The sequence below is a fragment of the Aulostomus chinensis genome, chromosome 13 (assembly GCF_037954235.1).
Source record: "Aulostomus chinensis isolate RoL2024-O1b breed Wild chromosome 13, RoL_Achi_v1.0, whole genome shotgun sequence".
Classification (NCBI taxonomy): Eukaryota; Metazoa; Chordata; class Actinopteri; order Syngnathiformes; family Aulostomidae; genus Aulostomus; species Aulostomus chinensis.
The window spans coordinates 27755755-27762659 of NC_141332.1; positions in this window are offsets into that span (position 1 = coordinate 27755755).

A 6905-nucleotide genomic window follows, 5' to 3' on the forward strand; every position below is an offset into this window, starting at 1 on the left:
AGAGAAAATACGCTTCCAGAGATCCAGTGAGGGAGGAATGATTGCTTTTCAGGAAGAAGTCAATCAAACCACACATGGGTGCTGACGTGCAGCCATCTTGAGGAGAACTGTGGAATAAAAACATTTCATTTGGACTGAAATCAAATAAGTCCTGAATTAGCAGGCGCCGCGGTTTTAAACCCCCTTGGAGGAAGAGAAGCAGCGTTCAAGAAAACAAACAGCAAACTGTCTGGATGTCTGACAGCGGCGCAGCCCACTGCTGCTCCGTTACCTAGAAACAACACACTCTCCTCCCAGAAGCCCCGCACTCGCCTGCTCAGGTGAAACTAAATGGCTATCGGCTCTCTGCAAGGTCGGCAAGGAACACTGAGGGCCCAATCAGGAAGTCCCAGCACTGAGACGCCAAGTCTTCTTCTCTGCTCGCTGAGGACGAGAGGGACGCCGCTGCCTCCGCCGGTTAATTAAAGAAGTCCAATTAGAGCGGCGTCAGATGGGTCAGTGGGCCGCTGGAGGACGCTGCTTGACATCAAAACAGCAGCAGACAGCGGTGGGAGACGAGTCTGACCACGACGGCACGTGTCTCTTTAAGCTTTGTCTAATCACAGACTGACTCTGCTCCTCCTCCTCGCCTTCATCCTCCCTCCCTCCAGGAGACCAGTGGTGTGGTTTCACAGAGGCGCTCGGCCGTGGGCTCCCACAAGGGTCCCTCTGTAGAGGTGAAAAGCTCTTTGGGCACGACGTGTAGTCAGAATCATGTTCATTTGATAAAATATTTAATTGATAGGTGCAATTAGCTTGGCGCTCCTCCGGTGCAGCGCGACAGTGACCGAGCTTCTGGTTCCTCAGTCACCATGTTGGTGGATCCCTGATCCTTCAGCTGGATCGAGGAGACCCTTGATCACACCAGACCACCTGGAGAGTTGGTGAACATTTGTTTGTGGACAGTTTAGCTGCTGTTAGCGCCAGCCTCCATTAGCTTCAAGCTAAATATACGTGCCTGGAGCTTCCTGCATTCTGTAGTCACTAGGAAGTGATGGAGGAGGGAGGAGTGAGCTGAGTACTCCTGCTAGTGAGAGCTCGGAGGGTAGAATACACTTTTTGGTTGAAGTGTCACTTTAAACAACAACATCTTTCACTATCAACCGACTGATCTGCTCCGATAAATTCTCAGGTGTCTTTCCATCATCCAGTGTTTGCCGTCATTTAATTCATTCTGTTATTTCCTTTGGGTTTGTGTGAAATGCTTGAATAATTGTTGCAGGAGTGCTGCCACCATGGCTTTGTTGCTCAGTCTCCCTGTGGCCACGCCCACCGGACACGCACAACAAATTATCACTTGAGGATCCCACCAACCAAAATTTAAATGAATCTGAACTCTCTGGGAGGAGTTTAAAACCATCAAAATGGCTGACTTCCTGTTTGGCAAAGATAATGCAACCCAATTTGTAACATGTCAAGAATGACGAGCGCATCAAGTGTGTTGAATGTGGTGAAAATGAAATGAGCCTCGTGGAAGTCTGATTGTGATATCAAATCCCACAGCGTTCTTTGGTTCCTCAGCTTTCCTGCTGTCGCATCAGAGAGCAGCAACTGGAACCGACGCAGCCACCAAGCGGCGGTCCCACTCTTGATTGTTGAGCCGCTCGTCTCTTGCGAGCGGTTGAAAGCAGTAAAGCAGATTTCAGGACAACCGCTTGAGCTCCTCAGTCAAGAGACTTGTGTTTATAAGCTGCAGCAGGAAGGAAACGTGCCGCTGCCGCCACCGCCATCAGAGGCCTCGCTGCTGTAAAATGGCGACAGATTTGTGATTAAACAGCCACTTTGTCATGCGAGAGTGACATCGTGCATCAACACAGGTGAGCGCCGAAGCCTGTTGTGGAGTTTATCATCATGACTGCTTCAGAAATTGAAATAGGTTATTTATTGGGTGTCAGTCATGTCGAGAGCACACACACACACACACACACACACACACACACACACACACACACAGTGGCTCTGTTATTATTACCATTATATTTCTGACAGATCGGCCGAGCTGCAAATCTTCGGCTGCGGCCCATTAGTAGTCCTGTGCCGCCGCCAGCCTGATGTTTATTATTTCCCAGCAGCAGGACGGATAATTTATGAGGGGGAACCTCGCCATCTACCTGCAGCTTCCAACGGGATGCAGGTCAGAGCCAATATTGAAGTCATCAAAACCAAATCCACCAAAGTGATTCAGGCACGGCAGCCGAAAACTAAACCCACCGAGTCACGTCAGAGAGTCCTGACTGTAATACCAACGAGGAAGAGCAGGGAGAGGGGGTTAACTTCGCCGGCTCTGGGCTGCTCTGGGTCATTACACCAGCTGGTCTAACATGTCTATGATGTCATCAGAGGAACTTGATCCACCCGCTTCAGATTTAAACCAGTCTTGTGAGAGGTGTGACGGTCGTTCAGATCACCACCACCGTGTCGGCAGCGTTGTTATGTCTGGTGATTCCAATTAAAACTCGTGCAGATCTGAGTGCAGCCGTCATTGAGACCGGGTTCCTGGAGGCGGCTCTGAAACCATCCCCTCTGCTGCTGACTCACTCTCATCGTTCAGCTGAGTCCCGGCGATGCCGCCGACCCGGACGCAGCCGTGGTTCTTCTATAAGACCATCACAATTCTTTAAGCAACTGGGATTTAAATTCATGGTGACATCTTGAGTGGGAGATGGTATGAATCGTCCTATGTGCTGTGGAGAGCGCCACCTACCAGCCGTGTACCGGCCACCTACCAGAGATGAGGTTGATATGTGGGGCCGATGTGAAGGAGCTCTCGGTGAAGCAGAGCTGGTTTTTAATTCATGAAGGATTGATCGAGTGCTGGCGAGGAGGTGAATGGAATATGCATGCTGCCGTCTTACTGTGGCCCGCCGCTGATTCATCTCCTTCAGGCAGTTCACGACCGGACAAAACAGATCTGACACGTTTGACATCGTCAGTGTTATCCTGGATGGGGGGGACTTTCCTGCTGTCCTCCCAGTTCTCTGCAGTGTTTTCTGAGTTATGGCAGTGCAGCCACCACACCAGGCAGAGCTGCAGTTGGTGAGTGTGCTCTCAAGAAGAGCCACGGGGGGCTCAGGACACAGCCTGGAGGGGCGCCGGTGCTCAGGGGGTGGGGAACTGAGGCCCAGATTACCTGAGTGTCCAGTTTCACAGGAGACGACTGCAAACTGAATAAGTCCTGTGTAACCACGTTGAATCAGTTGCTAGCGTGACTTTCTGAGCCAAATGGTCTTTGTAAGGCTGCTGCTTAATATACTCGCCATGTTTAAAAACCCACAACTCACTATGACCCCGTCACACCCGGCGGCCACCACCATCCACCTGTCATCAACTAATTATCCTGCTGAGGGTCGTGGGGCACTGCAGCCTTTCCCAGCTGTTAACCTTTATTTAGAAGTTTATACCAAAAGAAATTATGTGCTTTCAAAGACACTTTGAACGATAAAAAAAGAAAGTAAATGAGTTTTTCTGCTCTTGCGGAGGCACTTCAGCCTGAGTAAAGTTTGATGTTTGAGCGGCGTGTCGTGCCGTCATCCACCCACTCCACCAGCTCTCAGGGTGACATTTTCATCTCCCTGAAAATGTCAGATTGGTCTCTGCCGGCTCCGACTTTTAAGTGCGTTTCTTCTTTTTCTGCAGTTTCACAGTCAGAACAATCATCCATCTATCTGCCAGCAACTCGGCGGCTCGTCCATCGCCACCTTGCTGCTTCCATTATGCTCCTGAACCAGACAGTACGAGAAACGGGGAACAAGCACTGCCAGGGCTTGACGGAACAAGGTGATTTGAGTATTTCTGTAAATGTGTTTGTCAGCGCTCACAGGTCTGTTCAACTCTATTTATTACTCCAAGTTTGTGCTCAGATTTATTCTTCTGTTTCGGGCATCTTCTCAGGATGATTAATATCTGGTATGAACTTTTGAATAAACCCTCTATTTTTCCACATCTATCAGCAGAGGGTGCTGCTGCAGAAATAATGCAGAATAAAGGGTTACATGATGATTAAATAAAATCACAGGAAAAATAAAAACTCTGTCTTGTAGAGGGGAAGAAGTCAAACACACATCTCCACATTAAAAGTTTTAAAATACCAAACAGACCCAGGAAGGTGCACACGGATCAACGGGTAACAAGGTTTAAATTCAACTACTGAACGTGCAATAACTGTGAATACGTCTAAGTCTGGGTGAATAGTCTCATCTGATTGGCTGCTGTGTATGGCTCCTAATAAGGAGTTTCAGTGGAGCATCATCCTCCCCCAGGACGGAGACAAACACGTTCATTCAGTTGCTCTCGTGCACAGGACGCATGGACGCGATCTGTCGGTGAAAACCTCGGATGCGGAAACAACAATATGGATGATATGCAAGATAATCTTGAAATTAAAACTCTTGCCAGCTGATATTTACTGTTCATCACCTGTACACAGCTGCTAACGCTGACTCTGGCTAGCATAACGTTAGCTGTCCTGCTAGTAGTATTTACTGGATTAGTGCTGGTGTTCATGTAGGAAATGTCTGCGATGATGATGATTTCTCTTGGATTCAGTCAAACCCTCAGGACTTCAGATTTTGATGAGGAAATGCATGAAAAAGATAAACTAATCATCTTATTGCTTCGTAAGTTTCATGGTAGAAGCAGGCTAACGCAGCTCCAGGTGTCCATTCCCACTGTTATGATCATAATGGATACGCCCCCTTCCCCTGCTCAGTTAGTTCCTGATAAATCACACTAATTGAGACCCTCCAAGTCAACACTTGCAGGACAATAAAGAACTGAACTAATAATCAAAGTCGATGAGATGATGAAGATGATGATGATGATGAGCAACAGGTGGAGGGAGGCCTGTCTTACTTCTTCTCTGTCCATGAACAGGTGTGGATGAAGAAGCCGAGCAGCTCATCCTCAGAAAACATCATGATGTAACAGCGTGAAAGCTCAGCGCTGTGATTTTATGACATCATCTCTCCATTATGGCAGGATCAAAGGACATGTCACCGCCTTGCTATCAGCTGATCGACCTCGAGGCCTCTGCAAGCGTGCCCGTTTCATTCACCAGATCATCAAAGCTGATTACAGCACATCCAGCTCACTTTCCTCCGATTAAGCTTCTTGAGTGTCTGCCTGCAGTTTCTGGTGTGGCACAAGTGACGGAGGCCGTCCTGCATCATGTTCACACGTGTTGTTTGTTTCTGCTGCCTCGAGCGCTTCACTCCCAAACACGTGTCACGCCATCTGATCCACAGACGACAAGACGCTGCTGAGGGTTCCTCTGGCTCTTCCATTGGTTTTGAGCCAAACGTGATATGCGACACCAGTGGCCCCAGAGAGGGGGGCTACATGGATGCTTGGGAACCAAACATCTAGACTGACAAAGAAATGAGCGCCAGAACCAAGTGGCTGCATAGTGGACCAGAAGACCTGCCCTGAGTGTGGGCTGGAGGTCCAGAGGTCAAGATGGAAGGCCCACATAAGGTGGAGGAGAACGAGCCAGCCAAGATCCTGGGGGACTTCCGGGTCCAGACTGAGTAACCGGTGCTGGCTAACCAAGTGGACCTGATGCCAATGGACCACCAACAGGAGAAGGTGGAGGTGAGAGATGGAGCTTCCAAGAGACAGCAGCACCAGAAGAAGGAGCACCAGGAGCTGGAGGAGATGTGGGTGGTACCAACTCCCCCCCAGAGGAGGGGTTGTTGTCAGGCAGGCTGCTCAGTCACGATGGCCACCAGGTCCTCGCACCGTGACAACACCCTCCCCTCGTTAATTAAGGGTTGATGGAGTATCTGGAGGAAATCGCAGCCGAACTCCCGTCCAGACGGCGGTTCGGTTGCTGCACGCCGCTGACACACATTTGAAATGTCTGAAGAATTAATTGAATGTGCTCCTAATTGTTGGATGTTATACTGAGCAGCGTCCGATCTGACGCGCTGGGCCACGGGTTTGTTGTTGCTGTGACGACGAGACGAGTGTTGTGAGTCCCGGCGGTCGGCCGCTGCCTCTGACGGACACAAACGCCTCCGTTGTTTAATCTCTTGCCACATTCATAACATAGTCAAACTTTTCATTTTCATCATAGCAATAATAATAAAATGTGGAACACAACTATTGAAACATCAGAAAAAGGTTCAGTTTGTATTCTTCAGCTGTCATTACTTTTGTGTGAGGGAACGAGGACGGCCATGAACCCTTTAATGTCTGAATTCAGCCCTCAAAAACTGTATTTTCCTATTCAGAATCACTTTGAAGGCTTATGAGCCACAACTGACGAGTTTTTCCGGTAACATGGTGGAGGGCGCAGTTACGCACCATGAGATGGAAAACAGCAGGCCTCCATCCAACGAACAAGAAGCTGCAGGAGACGCAGCAGACAGCTGGGTGGCGCCGTTCTCCAGGGGGCCTGTGGTGCTGCACCAGGCCCGCTAAGGAGCACTTTAGTGGGGCAGAGCAGGACCTAGAGACCAGGACCGGTACTATTGGTTAGGGTTATCTGATTTGGTGTAGAATCAAAGTCACCACACGATGTTAGAAAAAACCAAACGACACGAATGAAGACATATTTGAAATCAGCGTCAGATCAAAAGGTTTTCATGCAACCAACCCTCGTTCAAGGGTTCACTCACGAGGAAAAAGTTTTCATAAATGAAACTTGCGGCTCTGATCTTCTGATGTGTTCATGTTTTTTTATTATCACAGCAGAAAATGTTGTGGGGGTCTTGAAAGAGGAGTGAAAACGCAGGCAGGGAAAGTGAATCTTCCACTAAGAAACTGTTCACATTGATGAGGGACTGGAAGCAGCTTAAAGTGCTTTTCTGTGTTTTTATGTATTTTTCAAACAAATGAGCTCTCGCGAGTCCCTGGTTGCTCGTACG